A 16,806-nucleotide genomic window follows, 5' to 3' on the forward strand; every position below is an offset into this window, starting at 1 on the left:
CTGAAGCGAGAGACCTGCGCTCTCCATTCCTCTCTTTGAGTTCGCTCTCGATCACACTGTATTCCTGAAACCAGTTTTCATGTCAACATACATATTGATAGGTATTTATAGATTTTGTGTATGGTGTTTTTTTAAGAGGTTGACAAGTACTTCCTAAGATGATCTGGTTGGTTGGTTGGTTGGTGAAGAGCCCAACATCTCTGTGATATTCTGGTCTGTAGAAATGTCTCAAATCCCTCCTTCAATGTAAATATATGGATATTTTTTCTTGCCTGTTTTATCATCCATATGAGAAAACCACAAGATGGGTCTCTCAGAAATGTAACCGCCCACCTCTCCTCCTTTAAGGTATCGTTGATGCTCGTACTGTAGCAAAACGCTTATAGAACAAGTTAGAAATCAGAGTTTTAAGCAAAAATATGCTAACACTTCACTTATTTGTGATCATGACGAACTCCAGTACTCACAGTCACCTCTAAATGTTATAAACTGGATGTGAAATCTGAGGCTTTCGCACCCGAGGAACATTCCCATCGTTCCTTTAACTGGTGGAAGTACCCGCTTTTTGGTATGTTTGCTCCACAGGAACTGGGAAAGATCTGAGTTATAGGAACGGCTTTTTATTAGCTAATAAAGCTAATCTAGCTAAATTAGCTCCTACTTAATATTTTACATATATGAACTAACTCTATGAACATGGTAAACGTCTCGGTTAAGGATGTAACCCTCGTTCCCTGAGTAGGGAACGGAGGCATTCCGTCGGATGACGACGGAACTCGGAGTGACAACGAAAAGTAACAACAAGACATAAACGGAAAGCTAATGTTCACACTTTTAACTATCCAGTTCGAAAGCCCCTATTATTCAGGTAAAGCCATAAATATGTTGACTGTTTTACTAAAAAGCTGAATTGTTCCGCCATAAACTGATCAGAGGTGCTCTTCTTCTTGTACTACGGCGTAACTACACTCTTCAAAAGAACGGTTCTTCAAGGGGTTCTTCATGAAACCATCAGTGCCAATAAGGACCTTTAGTTTTAAGTGTGTGAACTTTTATTCTATATAGCACCACTACCATTTAAAGAACCTATTACGCCCAGTTTGGTTCTTCAGTGGTTCTCTGTGGTGGTTAATGTGCTCTATGGCACCTGTTATGGTTCTACATAGCAACATTTGACAAAGATAAGTGCTATTTTGGCACTTAAAGTGGTTCCCCATATGATTACAAGCAAATGAACCACTTTTAGTGCTATTTAGCACCATTTGTTTAGGGTGCATAGTTTAATTCTTTGTTGGAAAAGTTAACTAATAAACTCTTAGCTAGTCACGACTGTTTCCTGAAACCACAGTAACTTTGGGTACGTTTATATGACAACGATATACTAAAAGCATAAAAGCATTCTCCGCCTTCAGACAACAACATTGTCAAAACGGTCCCGATCACACGGATCATTGAAAACAACTAAAAATGCTGTTATTCATGCCGGGCCAGTAGTTGGCAGTTACTGTTTAAAGAAGAACTAGTGCGCCTATAGACTGAGCATATAATAACGACGCATTCTCATCCCAAGGCGTCATATACGACGCTTTTGCCAATGCGTATACATGCGACGTCAATATAACACGCTACGGTTATGGTAGGTTTAGGTCTGGGGTAGGGTTAGGGTTAGACCACTAGGAGGCGCCTTCTGGCCCATATATCTGCCTCTCATATTGACGCTAAAGGGTGCCATGTGAGTTGGATATCTACGCATTGGCAAAAGCGTCAGTAACTCAGTATATGACGTCTTGGGATGAGAACGGGCTGGTAATACGCATGATGTGTTTTTGAGATCATAATGGGATCATTTTCAAAAACGTCCACTTTTAAACCCGTTTTCAGAAGTGTGCACGTAAATTATCAGCCAAAACGCATAAAAAGTTTTCCGAAATGGTGTTGTGTAAACGGCCTCTCATTCCCACATCCATCAATCCAATCACATCGGTTCAACAAACAGAAACAAAGAACTATTGTTAGTGACGACGTCATGCAGGAGGTGGAGTACATCTGCTGGTAATTCATCGGTTCAACATACTGTATAATCCATGGTATTTAAGTATTGATCGTAATATTTTATAAATGAGCAGGGCTGCGTTTCGTTGGAAGCCACCAATGGACTCTACGATCAACTTAGCTCCAAAGCTTTTGAGAAACGCAGCTCAGGGCAGATACAGACATGCACACTTTTGATAAATGCCACTCAAAACACACAACTTGATGCTGTTTGCGAATGTTTGATGGAATTATAGTTTCGGGAAACACTGAATGGTTGAATAACGATGGAACCAGTTGGCTAACAGTGCTTTTGGGAAACGCACCGTTTCCACATCCTCGTATGTTTCTGGCCTAATACTTTGTTTAAACCACCAACCCCAGTAGGAGCAAGAGAGATGCTTGCTTGAGCAAAGCCACACCAACGATACTGTCATTTGAATATTAAAACATTACAATCACTAATCACCGCAGACTGCCACACCAGTCCAGCCCTTTCAAAGAACCCGACACAATACGACATCCACCTCTATAGACACCGAACACGCATTGTAATGTAAAACATGCCGGGGAGGAAAAAGGCAATTATTATTTTAAGAGAATGATTACAATCTGAAATGAAAGGACCTCGGTGGTCTGTTATTTCTACGAGGGGAAGATTAATCTTTTCCAATCTGTGGACAGGATAATCAGGACTGTCCCTCACACCTGTGTGTGTGTGTGTGTGGCCGTGATGGAGAGAGTAGAGTAATTAATGACTCTCACCCCACGGCTGACAGTAATGGATTGGCTGCTATCAGTGCTGGCCATCCGTTCCTTTCGTGGGAAAATATCACGGCGGCCACTTTGATGGGATCGAGCGAGTCTTCATGAAATAGAGTTTTCAAGTGAAGTTATCTCGAATGCGACTGGTCGTAAGGGCTCCTCGGGGCAGGTTATGTTGGTCAGAGAGGTCTTAACAGCTAATTTCATCTAGAAATGCTTTTGTGCTTGTATGTTACAGTTCCTTTTTATATAGGTTTGATACAAGTTGAGCTCTATGTAAAGCATATGTGACATGCTGTCGTTTACCACAGTAGATCATTTCAGCTCAACCCTCAATTTGTAAAATTGCTCTCAAAGGAACACTCTGACTTTTTTGGACTTATTCACCGCATCCCCCAGAGTTAGATAAGTCCATACATACCTTTTTCATCTCCGTGCGTGCTGTAACTCTGTCTGACGCACCCACCGCTAACCTAGCTTAGCACAAAGACTGGATGTAAATGGATACAGCTAGCACACTAATCCCAATAAGAGACTAAATAGCACATTTTCCTATTTACATGTTGTGATTTGTATAGTCACAGAGTGTACAAAAAAACAAGGTCATATGAGACAAAGATATCTTTTAACCATATAAATATTGGGAACTATATTCTCAGAAGGTGAAGCACTGCTACTTTGGGCGGAGTTGGAGTAATAGAGTCAGCAGTTACTAGATAGTAAAAGCATAGTTCGTGAGCTTAGAATTATAAGGTTCTATCTCCACTTTTGGTCGAAATTGAGTTTTTGATATAATCTGATCCATTAGGTGTTTATTAATGCCTGTGTAGTGTTATTTTTGTAAAAAAAAAAAAAAAAAAATTAATAGATAAAGCTATAATAGAAGATCATACTACATAACAGTTTTGCCAGCTGGGATGTAAAAACTTTGATGCTCAATATCTCAGAACTACCCTAAACGGAGAGAGAACCTTATAATTCTAAGATCACGAGTTTACATGGTTTTGTCTTCAGTATAAAATCATTGGTTACCCGTAAGCCAATCACATAACGTTTGGTTATTCGCCAGTTGAGCCGCCTCGAACTTCCACTGTAAACACATGTATGAGGCAAAAACGAAACCGGAGTGATACCGGAAAATGTTTGTGGTATTTTGTCTCTTATTGAGATTAGTATGCTAGCTGTATCCATTTACATCCAGTCTTTGTGCTAAGCTAGGTTAGCGGTGGATGCGTCAGATAGAGTTACAGCATGAACGGAGATGAAAAAGGTTTGTATCGACTTATCTAATTCTGAGGAGGAAAGGGTGAATAAGCTAAACTGCAAAAAAGTCGGAGTGTTCCTTAAAGGGGGGTTTTGCAGTGATGTTGTTGTTGGTTCCCCAAAGAACCTTACATTGAACCATTCGTCAAAAACAGAAGCATTTTAAACATTTTAATAATGAGCTTCATATGGACACTTCTTTGGAATGAAAAGGTTATTCACGGAACCATCAATGCCAAAGCAAAAACTTAACTCCTTAACGCCCACTGTCGCAAATATGCAACAAACCATTTGACCCAGTCAACCAGCCGAGATAACGTCTGCATTCCCCCAATGCCGGTTTGTGCATATTCACTACGGACCTATGGACCTTCGACAAGCACTTGTTTCAAAGTGACGGAGTTATTTCCTGTTTAGGCACGAGGATTTCTCCGGTCAGGAACATATGCAACATTTGCAACATACCAAATTGACCCCAAATTGACCATTAATGCCCGCTGTTTCAGATTTACAACATACCAAATAGACTCCAAATTGACCATTAATGCCCGTTGTTGCAGATTTTCAACATACCAAATTGACCATTATGCCCGTTGTTGCAGATTTGCAACATACCAAAATTTCTATTTATTTGTTGTGCAAAAGTGAAATTGATCATCTCAACATTATTTACCATCTACTTAAAGGCAAAAACACACATAAAACATTTTTTTTTATATACAGCTATATAAATTCAGACGTTAAGGGGTTAAATAAAAATCTAAATAACTTTGCGTTTACTGTAAAACCCTTTTAGTGCAAGCATTGCATCGAGCTTAAAGTTAAAATACTCACTCACATACATGTTAACATCAGACTAATGCGATAAAATCTCACTCTACTAACAAAACATTACATCATCTCTTGTCATGACCATAGAATTGTTTTGCACGTAATACTGTATTTAAAAATAAAAGAAACAGACGTGGATGTAGAGATGTAGTCATATATTTGAAAATGATTCAGACAACAGGGCAGCTCAAACATCTCATATTCTTGAGTTGAACAAGTACTGTAAGTTTTTTAACCAAAAGAAAAGCTTTCCATGTCTGCTTTTAAACACTCCCCGCCATGCACCGTAGACTTCCATTGTAAGGGTTGAGTTAAACTGCTTTTTGTGGCAAATGGATGCTACAGATGTTGTTGATGGAGCTCAAGTTTTATTGAACCTGGAATATTCCTTTGACTCATATTCAGTATATCCATTCTTTGAAATCTAATATATAATAATATCAACATGCAGACATCACACACCACAAGGTTCGCTAAATCGATTATTAATGTTAAATTATGCTTGAAAACTCTCGAATTTTTCCATTTTACTCTGATATAGACTATACATCTCCTCTCAAACTCTCATAAACACATACACAGTGAGGAGGAAGTATTAGCATAAATACATTAGAATATGAATAAGCGCGGGCGCTCAATAATGATTAATATTCATTCACGCTGCAGTCTTCAGATCAGGCTCACTACCCAACAATCCACAACTATTAATATTTAAATGCTGGTTTTATTTAACAGCCATACTCTGCATGAGGGTGTTTATGGGCGTGATGCGAGAGATCTTGATAAGTTTCTCCTGAGAGCTGCACTTGAGCAGATACATTCAACCCGCCAGTGTCATCTGCCAAATCCAATTTAACACAAAGCGCTCTTATTTACAGAGAAGCCAAAGATAAACATACCTGAATGACTTTTGTCCAAAACCATTATACTCATAAATTTAGCATCCAAACCTTTTTTTTCTCTCTTTCTTACTTCTCTAAAATTTGTCTTTGTGAGTTTTTAGAGCTTTGCCCTCGATTCAAAGGTCAAAATTGCATCAGTTGTGGCCTACTGGGATCTTTTTACCTAAAACAAATGTCAACGCCATAGAAATGAGCAAGTCAGTACCTAACATACAATCCCGATAGGAAGGTTCTTCCAAAAACAATACCTTATTTTTTTAATAGAATTGCATGAGTTTGTGTAAAAATAAATAAATAAATAAATAAAATAAAGTAAGGGAATATGTATGAAACAATAAGTAAGAGATAATATACATCCAGCCGGTTCTTCCAGCTTATTACACAGCTACTTGAAGAAAATAATTACACTTGAGTTGAAATATCTTATTAGCTCTACAAACGCGGAGAAAGCAGTTTCTAGCAAGCAGACGGACATTTAAGAGATACGGTACAGCCACTTATGACGGTTTTTCACCACGTAAATAATTAGGAAAAAAGAGATATTGAGCGTACAAAATGGCATGGTTGCAAAATGGCAGCAGCTGCGTTTGTATAAAACAAGAGCAAGTCTGCTTTACCGGATGACATTATTAAGTATTTGTGCACAAAATATTGATTTGAGTTTTAATATTTTATCAGCTCACCAAACGGAAAACTTCCACAAAGAAAACTCGTTCCTAGCAGTCGTGACACTTAATGAACGTAGCCCGGGTTTCCCCATGCTGCCTGATTTTATTCACGCTGCTAGGCAGCCTGGACGCCAGTGTTGTAGTAGTCCAGACCACCTCACTCGAGTCCGAGTCAAGACCGACACCAGAGAGAATCGAGTCCGAGTCAAGACCGAGTCCATAGAGAGTCGAGTCCGAGTCGAGTCCGAGACCAGAGACGGTCGGGTCCGATTCAAGACCGAGACCAGTGAGGGTTGATAACCTAATTTACTTTTATTTAATTTTAAAAATTTAAAATTAAAAATTAAATTTTTTTTTTTTTTTATGAATTTACTTAGAGTTTAAAAAATATGATCAGTTTAGGGTAAAAAGGCCACATAGTAGGTGGTGTTAAAAGTAATTTAATTACAATTTGTCATGCGCAGTTGCGCACTAGAAAATCACCAATCACTGGGCGTGTCAATCAATTCAAAGAAATATTTTATTAACATACATGAATAATCATGAAAAATATTTTTAATTGAACTCGAGTGGACTCGGGAATAAGTCCGAGTCCTAAAAAAAAAATGCTCGAGTACGAGTCAATTCCGAGTCCAAATGCACTCAAGTCCATGGCAAGACCAAGACCATTAAAATATGGTCTCAAGTCCGAGTCTCGAGTACAACAACACTGTTGGACGCCATGAACCAAACTTTCGCCTGAGATAGGGAACCAATCACAGAGCGGGGAGGGACCGGCAAGACGATGATGACGTACATGCGACACACCGAAGCAGTTTGTTTATATCTATGGATCCATCATGGCAGCGGATGTGAAGTTACCTTTTAATACAGCCTTTGTGTATACATAAATCTCCTAAATCGCTGACCCATCGTCTTCTTCCTCGTCTAATTTTCTGTCGCTCTACATACATCATCTGGTATCATTGAACCAATTGGCTATGAGCTGTACAGGCGCATTTGATAGACATTCGTAGCACCCAATAATACGGCTCCAGGCATTTTTAAACCACGCATCAAATATGAGAAAATTAACATGTGGTATCCAGACCACGTCTCATTCTAAATGATACGTGGTCTGGCGTTAGCCAGGCTATAATGAACATTCATGTTTATACTAGTATTGTGCCAATTATGTGTTGTTCTTTTTTAAACAGTTGCTAAATATGTTACTTTGCCGACTCTTCATATCACAGTCCTGCAAAGATGACAGAAAATTCACTCGCATTTACTTTTCCTGCATGAGACGTGAGAGCAGTTGCGTTTTAGACCTAATGGAGTGCGACCTGTACGCATCGGTGAATGATGAGATATTTTACGAAATAAAATTATCGTGCCTGAAGAATTGCCTGATAACCGGTGATAACTTAATTATGTCTTGTCATCTAATTAAGTCTTGTCATCTGCGTGAGGCTTTAAGGATGTGCTGTAAGGTGAATTTAGCGTTCAGTGTGGATGAGAAACTTTTGGAAAACGTTTGAAAAAGCCAGTGTGAACAGAGAGTGTAGACGTAGCCTTAAATGAGTCGTTCTCTTTTGAAAAACTTTTGCTGATAATTTACTCACCCCCATGTCATCCAAGATGTCCATGTCTTTCTTTCTTCGGTCGAAAAGAAATTAAGGTTTTTGATTTTTCTCCATATAATGGACTTCAATGGGAACCAAACAGTTTAAGGTCCAAAGACAGTTTCAGTGCAAACTGTTCAAATGGCTTTAAACGATTCCATACGATGAATAAGGGTCTTATCAAGCGAAATGATCGCTCATTTTTAAAAAAAATAACAAAGTTTAAGTTTTATAAGCTCAAATGCTCGACTTGCTCTGTTCTGATGAACAAATATTTTTCCGAGTTATTTGGTTCATTCAACGAACGCCCAAAACACACCTATTAATAATTAAGAGAAGAGGGACGACCCTTTTAGAGCATGCGCCGGGAGCACCGACCATTTTTCTCGTCGTTAATCTACACTGTAAAAAAATATTGATGGTTTAACTTAAAAAAAAGTAAGTAACCTGGTTGCCTTAAGTTCATTGAACTGGAAAAAGTGAGTTAATACAATGAAGGAGATTAATTTAACCATCAGAAACTCAAAATTATATGTTATCTGAACTAAATAAATTATTTAAGTTGATTTGACAAAAGAAAAAATGTTGTGATTGCTACACTGTAAAAAAATATTGTTGGTTTAACTTAAAAAAGTAAGTAACCTGGTTGCCTTAAAATTTTAAGTTGATAGAACTGGAAAAAGTGAGTTAATACAATGAAGTAGATTAATTTAACCATTAGAAACTCAAAATAATAAGTTATCTCAACTAAATAAATTATTATAAAGTTGATTTGACAAAAGAAAATATGTTGTGATAACAAATCTTGAAAATATTTTTTACAGTGTAGCATAAGTGGATTCGGACGCCCTCAGTGCACTTCTGCCGTGCGTTTTACACCACGTGCTTAGGTCGTTAAAATAGGGCCCATTGTGTTTTACAATGACTTGAGATTTATTTTAACGTTGTGTAGTGTATTCCTGCCTCTTGCCGAATGTCTGTTTGTAACTGTGGCGAGTTGAGCTCCGAATCACTTACATGAGGTTCATTTCAGTTCGAATTCTGCCTTCGACAGCAACTGCGTAGTCACTAGAAAGCAAGAGAGCTTAGTTTGTGGAACAGAGCTATCATCTGTCTTCATGCACCTCTTTACTCACGGTAAGAGATGATTAGCTGGTCCTTTTCGTATGCTAACGCAATGCCTCCCCTGTCATGTAGAGTCTAGCTAACACGCTCTATGAGAATCTCATAATGTTTTACTCGCACAACGGACGAATGGCCACAATTACCATTTCACACTTCGCCTCATGACGACTGGTCTGCAGATCCGACTAGCTCTAGCTACTGATATGGATTCGCCTTCCCCTTTCTCCAGCGCATTTACATACAAATTGAGGATTTTATATTTATTTATTCTTATTAATCAGGCCTGTGGCAGGATTCACGCAGTGGTGCTCCATCAGTGTTTAAATACATCTCTGTGACATTTGTCCCCTGCTTTAGCATGATAGGGCCGAGCGGGTGGATAATGTAGCCGTGATTACTTTTTCCATTGAGAGGACAAACGCTTTCATTTTTCCTGTCATCTTGAATAAGTGTTAAAGAGGGTTTAGGGGCCTTTGCTGTGTGCTCAGTATGCAAAAGGAGTGGAGCGCGGAGATGGGTGTATTAAATAACCATTAGCAGCCAGGCTCGGATCCATTATGACAACCCGCCTCTTGAATGCATCACGGTGATTTGGGTTGAGAGAAATCCATGCTCGGGGCTTGCAGTCCACTTTCTTTTTTTCGGTGCAGCGTTAATGTATCATCGCTTAAACAGCCGGCATTGGTATGGTAATTTCGTGCAGTGCAGATAAGGGTGTGGTGACTGGGGTCTCAGTTTTATCGAGATGGCCAGTCGGAGGGCAATCTGGATCTGTGGTAGATCTGTGTCCCTAATTTGATGGTTTGTTTTTGCATCAAACTGGATTGATCATGAAGTAAAGTCAACATATTTAAGATGTTTTGTTATGAATACAGGATTTAAACACACTAGTACATCATTCCGTGAATGCAGTTCATGAGACTGTATTGGTTCTGCATTCGTACCACAGTTAAATTTATATATTTCTAATATTTTATATTTAAATCAAATATTTTCATTTGTGATGAGGTTCAATATGATATGGTGTTTCTAAAATCATATATATATATATATATACTGATACAATTATGTCAACATGGTTAGGAAAAAGTGTGCCAAACATTTGCTAAGCAAATTAGTGCACAACTCCTGTTTATACTGATTGAGTTGAGGCCATGATGGTGGTCACCACCCACTAAGCACACATACCAGGACTTATAGCTCTCGGAAAGTATGCATCATCTGCAAAGTGCATCTCTCATCTGGTGTTCCTGTAGCTTAAAGGGTTAGTTCACCCAAAAATGAAAATTAAGTCATTAATTACTCACCCCCATGCTGTACCAACCCCGTAAGACCTTCGTTCGTCTTCGGAACACAAATGAAGATATTTTTGATTAAATTTGAGAGCTGTCTCACTACCACATAGGCTAAGGGAATGACACCTGACGGCCCAGAAAGTCAATGAAGAAAATGTTTAAATATCCCATGTGACTACAGTGGCTCAACTATAAGTTTATCAAGCGACGAGAATACTTTTTGTGCGAAAAAACAAACAAAAATAACGACTTTATTCGACTATTCCTTTTCTTCCTTGTTGGCCTGAAACGAGACTTCCATACGATTTCCACGACGCATGCGCGAGAACTGAACTGAAGTAGTTGAAGGAGATCGCAATTCTCGCGCATGCGTCGTGAAAATCTATTGAAGTCTTGTTTCAGGCCAACAAGGAAGAAAAGGAATAGTCGAATAAAGTCGTTATTTTTGTTTGTTTTTTCGCACAAAAAGTATTCTCGTCGCTTGATAAACTTATAGTTGAGCCACTGTAGTCACATGGAATATTTAAACATTTTCTTCATTGACTTTCTGGGCCGTCAAGAGTCATTCCCTTAGAAGCCAATGTGGTAGTGAGACAGCTCTCAAATTTAATAAAAAAATATCTTCATTTGTGTTCCTAAGATGAACAAAGGTCTTTTGGGGTTGGTACAGCATGGGGGTGAGTAATTAATGACTTAATTTTTATTTTTGGGTGAACTAACCCTTTAACTGAGAAGCCATGATGCTAGCAAGGGTTCATTTCACAAGGTATTGCATAGACTGATAAAATGTATATCCTGAGAATATTGATCTAAAAGTGTGAATAAAAGAATGCGTTTTGAGAGGCAATGACTGCAGAGCCAAATGATGTAGCTTGAAGGTCCAGCCACATCCTAAAGGCCCGAATATCTAGTAACTATTATTAACTAACAAGAAACTCTGATTAACGAACTAGTAAGTAATAGCGCACAGACGAAAGTGGTAGTTCACTATTAACTAATCAATAACTACTATTTTTTTAATACTTCCCAGAGAACTACTGAAAAAGTTTATTAACAATCTAGTAACTACTATTAACTAAAAGAAATTCTTATTAACGAATTAGTAAGTAATAGCGCACAGATGAAAGTGTTTCTAGATACTTCTGTGGGAATTACTAATTATTTGGATTCGTATTATAAAGTGAAGATCATTGGAACTAACTAGTAATTACTCAAGTGTTACTAAAGACATTTTTTAAAAGTATACTAAAGTTCACCAAAAATCTCAAACGTTTGCACAAATCATGACTAGATCATGTAGTAACACTTGAGTCATTACTAGTGAGTTCCAATGATCTTCACTTTATAATACGAATCCAAATAATTAGTAAGTAATAGCTCACAGATGAAAGTGTTACTAGATACTTCTGTGGGAATTACTAATTATTTGAATCCGTATTATAAAGTGAAGATCATTGGAACTAACTAGTAATGACTCAAGAGTTACTACATGATCTAGTCATGATTTGTGCAAACGTTTGAGATTTTTGGTGAACTTTAGTATACTTTAGTATACACTTTATAATGCGGATCCAAATAATTAGTAATTCCCACAGAAGTATCTAGTAACACTTTCATCTGTGAGCTATTACTTACTAATTCGTTAATAAGAGTTTCTTTTAGTTAATAGTAGTTACTAGATTGTTAATAAACTTTTTCAGTAGTTCTCTGGGAAGTATTAAAAAAATAGTAGTTATTGATTAGTTAATAGTGAACTACCACTTTCGTCTGTGCGCTATTACTTACTAGTTCGTTAATCAGAGTTTCTTGTTAGTTAATAATAGTTACTAGATTGTTAATATTGTGTTACTCATTAGTTCTTGTGTACACTCTAAAAAATGCTGGGTTGTTTTAACCCAACTTTGGGTCAAATATGGACTAACCCAGCCGTTGGGTTAAATTTTTACATTACATTTTTAACCCAACATTTCAGGTTTGTCCATATTTGACCCAAAATTGGGTTAAAAGAACCCAGCATTTTTTAGAGTGTAGTTATTCATTAACGAAGGAACCGTATTCTAAAGTGTTACCAAAATGACTTTTAAATTCAAATTCAAATCATTTCAAATTAATTTGGCTAATTAGGTAGCAAACATGATCCAGAAAAAAAAAGTGTCAAAATTTGCAATTAACAAGAAAATATTTGTTGCTGTGTCTGTTGTTTAAAGCATTTACAGATACCCAACAACTGAATGTGTGATTCAGTAAAATAATCAGAGTTTGACTAAATGGGTATGCTTTCTTATAGACCTCCTTAGCTTCTGCGTAGCTTGTAGTGTAGCTAGCTATTTATGAGCAGTGTATGGCTTGAAAAGTTGAAATTTTACAAGTAGCTTCCCAAGACTGATAAAGAGACAAAAGGAGAACAAAGAAACAGTAGAGCAAGACCTGCAGCGGGAGAGATCACAGCCGGTTAAATGAGCAGTCACTCCAGGAATGTGAGGTGGGCTTGTTTGAGCCAGGTGCTTTGGTCTGAGGGTCAACTGAGAACAGCAAACCTTGTTTGTGTTTTTAGCACATCACAGAGAGACCTCCTTGACCCAACTTCCCTCCATTTCTGAAAGGGAAACGGCTCTCAAATACATTGATGTGTGAAACTGCAATGAGGAAAAACACTGGCATGATTTCCTGTTATTTGCTTTGAGTCACAGATCTTTGTAGTTCATGTTCTCATTAAATATGTCCTATGAACATTAGGTAAACTGTAAACTGTTAATAGTCATGGCCTATTATGAAATCATAAGTGGTAAATAAGGCAGCCATTGCACACAGCAATCTCTATCACTGTTTCCAGGTTTTTCTTTCCTTGTGTTGCAGTCAGACGAGAAACGAGATTTGCACATATCTTTTATCCTGGCAGGCGATGTGATTGTCAGTGAAGGCTACAAAGGATTAAACTTGATCAGGATAAAGATCAGAGTTTCTATTTACACCTAGTATTAATTTTATAAAGCCAGACTTTTCATCATCAGCTTTGCAGCTTATTCTGTAGAGTGGGTCTATTCAATTCATTCCTACAGGAGCCAAGCTATGCAAGTTCACGGAAAGGAATTGTGAGATTGACAACTTTTCAACTTTGTGCAACTATCAGACATGATGCCAGTGAATGGTCTGTGTGGTTATGCCATCTCTGGGGTTACAGTCACAAGTGGTCTTTACATACAGTGCCTACACGTGTGACCTCTGATTTTGAGTTTCTGATTTTATGGACAGATATCACTTGCTAGCTATATGTTTAACTGCATTTTGATGGTTTAGTGAAAATTGACATCATGTTTTCATTAGAGATTTTTTGTTGTTGTTGTTGTTGTACATAACTCTTTGTCATACATACATTGTCAACAAAGCTTTAAAACTGGGGTGCCACAGGGTTCGGTGTGTGGTCCTCTTCTCTTGTCATAAATATGGCTTCTCCTATCACTGATAGTGATCGCTTTTATTCTAGCATGAGGATACGTTTGCACTACAAATGTGATACTCACATCACATAAGTTTTGAGGAATCAGATCACAAAATATTGTGTACCACATTTACATCTGTATTAAAGGATTAGTTCACTTTTGAAAAAACGTTTGCTGATAATTTACTCACCCCCATGTCATCCAAGATGTCCATGTCTTTCTTTCCTCAGTCGAAAAGGATTTTTCTCCATATAATGGACTTCAATGGGAACCGGATGGTTCAAGGTCCAAACGATAGTGTTAATGACAGTTTCAGATGCAGCTTCAAATGTCTTTAAACGACACCAGACGATGAATAAGGGTCTTATCATGCGAAACGATCGGTTATTTCAAAACTTATTCCAAAAATGTAACTTTTCTAAGGACAAATGCTAGCCTTGCTATATTCTCTGAGGCGCGTTTGTAACGTCACGTAATACGTAATTACGTTCAAAAGGTCACGGGCGACGTAGCCGGAAGTACAGAATCAAAATCGTCCGACATCGTTGTTTTTCCTTATAATTCCTTTTTTTGTAAACGGCGTTTGAGTTAGTTTTCACGTTCAACCTATGCGTTCAACTTGTAAACACTGACTCTGTACTTTCGGCTACGTCGCCCGTGACCTTTTGAACGTAATTACGTGACGTTGCAAAACGCGCCTCACAGAATAGAGCAAGGCTAGCATTTGTCCTTAGAAAAGTTACATTTTTGGAATAAGTTTTGAAATAACCGATCGTTTCGCATGATAAGACCCTTATTCGTCGTCTGATATCGTTTAAAGACATTTGAAGCTGCATCTGAAACTGTTATTAACTGTCTTTTGGACCTTGAACCATCCGGTTCCCATTGAAGTCCATTATATGGAGAAAAATCCTGGAATGTTTTCATCAAAAACTTAAATTTCTTTTCGACTGAGGAAAGAAAGACATGGACATCTTGGATGACATGGGGGTGAGTAAATTATCAGCAAAAGTTTTTTCAAAAGTGAACTAATCCTTTAAGTGCTGTACACTTGATATCACATTATTCTGGTACCATGAATAAAACAAGCATTTGGTTTAGAATTAGGAGATAGCTGAAGTACTCCAAATTTTTTCTGGTTTAACCAACCAATTCCACATTCATCGACAACAAATGCCACTCTAATCCAATTCCTAAACAAAGCTATCCTAAACTAGAAAACCGATCTCTGATCTGTGTGAAAGGTCCGTCTCTAGCAGCACCCCCATTTGGAGGGCCAAATGTGAGGATCTGTTGCTATTGAGAGTCAAGGCGGTCTAATCCTATTAACCGAGAGATAGAAAGGGAAAGGTTCTTTTGAAAGTGGCAGCGAAAAGAGCCATGGAGCACTGAGAGGACTATACTACCCTCGCATTTCTGCTGGGTTTAAATCCAACAGAGAAATCTCACTTTTTAAGAAGAAAAACAAGTCATACTTCACTGTGCTTAACCGGTACAGAAATGTGGTTTAAAATGTTGCATCATGAAACCACAGTCATAAAATAATCCGCCCTCTTAGAGAATTTGAGTGAATATATTCACTGCGCTATAGCTACCATTTCAAAAAAACAAAGGCTTAATTGAATTCAAAGGAGATTTACTCTCGGCCTCCCGCAGTTTAGATGAACCTCAGTAGTGCTACGGTAACCCAAACCTGAGCAGTCCCCCGGACCAGATGCCCATGTGGCCAGATCTCAGCCGCCCCTCTTTGCCTGGAAAAGGTAAAATCTTCAAAGGCGTCGGTTCGTCTCCTTCATTATGGCTCCAGAAGGAGTCTCGGATAGAGCTAATCATCAAATTAACTTCTATTATATGACCTCCCGAAGTGCACCCCCATTGGTTAAGCTCAAGATGTTCTTCAGAGTCTAGAATATCAAAAACTTTCCGATACTTTTGTTACAATTTATGTCTTGACAGCATACTTACTGAATAAAAGCCTGCACGTAGTCAAGTATGGAAGAAGATGGGCGACTAAAAAGAGGTGGTAGGTATCAGATTTTAAATGCCACAGTGGAATCCTGCCCATTTCCTCTGTCTACTTACCACACACCTGTCTCTGAGTTCTACAGTTTATTAAATCCTTTGAGGATTTGTTATTGGAATTATATTGTGTTAGAAATGAATGATGGAAGACTGTAACTGACCATGTGTGCATGGCCGTGTATGTCACTGTTGCTGTGTAAATCTGCTTGACATATTTCCACTCGGATCAAATTTCAATATTACATATGCGATGAATCGGATGCAAATGATGGATTTTTCATTTTTAGTCTTCATGCCGTTACTCCAGATCAATAACACTTAATTGGCAAATTAGTTCAACTCTGGATATCATACATTCTCAATGTAGTTTCTTATAAAAGTACAGAGGAGGTCAGTATTAAATATTTATAGTAATTAGTCATTATCTTAAATTATTAATCAATGCAGTTATTTTTAATATTCTTAATATATGTTTAAATATATGTAATTTTGGCTTAACTATATTTATGCAACACATTCTCGTCCCAAAAAGTCATATAACTGACGTTTTGGGACGTCTTTTGACCATACGTCAATATTCGCCTTTTTAGGGCCCCCTTAAACGTCGGTATATGGCGATCCCGGGCCGTCATACAACTGACTCTTTACCTTTAACGTCAGTTAGGTGACGGGTTAGGTTTAGGGTTAGGTTTAGGTCTGGGGTAGAGTTAGGATCCCATAACATCATCTACCGACGTTTAAGGGGGCCCTAAAAAGGCGAATATATATGGTCAAAAGACGTCCCAAAACGTCAGTTATATGACTTTTTGGGATGAGACTGCGCTGATTTATGTGCTTTGATCCTCTAGTAGTAGCCTATA

Source organism: Pimephales promelas, chromosome 25 (assembly GCF_988280905.1).
Source record: "Pimephales promelas chromosome 25, fPimPro1.hap1.1, whole genome shotgun sequence".
Taxonomy (NCBI): Eukaryota; Metazoa; Chordata; class Actinopteri; order Cypriniformes; family Leuciscidae; genus Pimephales; species Pimephales promelas.